The sequence below is a fragment of the Lissotriton vulgaris genome, chromosome 9 (genome assembly GCF_964263255.1).
Source record: "Lissotriton vulgaris chromosome 9, aLisVul1.2, whole genome shotgun sequence".
Classification (NCBI taxonomy): Eukaryota; Metazoa; Chordata; class Amphibia; order Caudata; family Salamandridae; genus Lissotriton; species Lissotriton vulgaris.
This window is the reverse complement of record NC_141697.1, coordinates 548,003,403-548,005,571: the sequence shown is the minus strand read 5'-3', so window position 1 is coordinate 548,005,571 and position 2,169 is coordinate 548,003,403. Positions and strand designations below refer to the sequence as shown.

Below are 2,169 nucleotides of genomic sequence, written 5' to 3'. Positions count from 1 at the left end.
ACAGATGGCAGACACAGACGGGAAGAGATCACGCGCAACTACTTTTAAGTAAGTAAAGAGACACAGACAGTTGGAGTATGCACCCAACGTAGTTTAATTTTGTCACTACGCAGGTTTCTAAAGCACAATTGTGCAACACAAATTATATACATTCAATGATGTTAGTCCGGGGTCACTTCCCCATTAACTAAACTACTCATTTGTGTCCACGCCTACCACTGCCAGATGTTTGTGGCTGGCTGTCTTCACTTGGCGTTTGGGCTGTTGCCTCACCGTGGCGCCTGCTGCTCCTCCGTGTCTCTACGACAAGGGGGCTTGCCATGCTGCTCCTACTTGAGCTCCCTTCACTCTCTGGCACATCCAGAGCAGCAGTTTGTGCTGTTTGTGCATTTATCAGCACCTCAACAGCACTGGTCATCCTAGCAATGCCTCTGGACACCTCATTACTATTTTGCGTAAGTCCCTTCTGCATGTTTATGCATCTCCTGCACAGCAGGGAAGTGGCTGAAGCCAGGCGGTTGATGGCTTTATTTTGTTGCTGCGCACGCTGCTTCTCCTTGCGTCTCAATGACATTTCCTGATCTAGTTTGGTGCACAGAAGCTGTACCGATTGTGACATATCACGCATCCCTGCAGCCATCTCCTTGTTGGCATCAACTAGTTCTCTGATGCCCTTCCCTATGACTTCCATATTGTTGTTTAGGTTCCTCATTTGGCGTTGGACAGACATGATGGCCTTTCCCTGCATCCTTTGGATTTTGACCATGTTCCCCTCCAGGCCACGGGACACACTGAGATCCTCCACACGTGCAGCTACACTGCTTTCTCGGAGCCTGCGGCGTCTGGTACCAGTACGGGCCACTTCTGCACTGGACTGCAGTGTGGCAGAGCTACCTTCCCCAGGCAAGGTGTGTGTGTCTTCCCCCTCCATGTCACCTGCTGATGACTCCATTTCCAATAGTGGGGCAACAGCATGAATCCTGCTCTGTTGTGATGCAGGTGTTGTCACAGGCAGTGATGCAGGCATTTCTGGGGATGACAGTAACAGAGGGGATTGTGTACGTTCTGGGGAAGCCTGCAACTCTGGAGCAATTTCTGTGTCTTGGGATGGTGGCTGTGTACTTGGTGCACCTGTGTCCTCTGATACATTCTGTGCACTTGGACCTGGCTCCTGACTCTCATCCCTCTCTGGTGCCGTGCCTTCAGTCTCCCGGGAACGCCTGCGAGATGTCTCACCTGTGGACATATGAGCATACATTAGCTAAGCTCTACTGCCTCACAGCCACTACAATTAAATAATTTTCCCTTGAACAATGTACATGTTGCCTGCGCTTCATTCTGTCTGGAATCATTTCCCTAACTTGGTGGTTGCTGTGCTGTATGACATGGTCTTTCATTTACTGACTACTTGTCCCATAATGCACTGCTCCTGTATAGTGCTAGCTGTACTGGACTGGGGTTCCCTTAGCCACATAGGGTAAAGGAAGGATGATGGTGTGGGGGGGATTGCTGTGCATTCGTATTACCTTTTCTGCTGGCTGCTCTGGCGTGAGCTGTCTACATCTCCCAGTCCGCAGATGCTTTCAGGTTCTGTGGTTGAGCCCACCATCTCCTCCAGGTCAGTAAGAGGGGTGCCGGGTTCTTCCCTCCACCAGTTTTGCTTGCCTGCTTGTGGTGTTGAGCAATTTATTTTTCAGACTCCTGAGGTCGTACCACCTCTTTTTAAGGTCCTCTATATATCTAGGAGTCACTCCAACTGCATTCACTTTGTCTTGAATGTCCAGCCAAATTTTTCTTTTGGCAGATTCAGCCACAGTGAGGGACTGTCTGCCAAACAGTTTTGGGTGCTCCTTCACTACCTCCTCAACAATGACATGCAGCTCCATGCTGCTGAATTTTAGCTTCCTCTTCCTCTCTGGCTGATCTTTGTCTGAGCTGCTTGCCATTTTTCAAATTTAAAAGTGCACAAAACTCTTTCTGCTGCTCAGGGACTCAGCTCAGCTCCAACTGCCTCTCCAGAAGCTTCTAATTAGTTGCAGCTGCCTGTGTAGCCACTTCCTGGTAGGAAGGGGGAGGGTGGTAGCACCTGATTGGCTGCCTGATTCAGTTTCACTTTTCTTTGCTTTCCGATTCGGTATTTACTGATTCGGTATTTACCAAATCGGTATT

General features: G+C 49.4%; 1 pseudogene; it reads left to right on the top strand.

Annotated features, from left to right (window-relative positions):
* The first annotated feature begins 225 nt into the window (after positions 1-225).
* On the top strand, positions 226-943 carry LOC147691758 (uncharacterized; annotated as a pseudogene).
* The last annotated feature ends 1,226 nt before the right edge of the window (positions 944-2,169 follow it).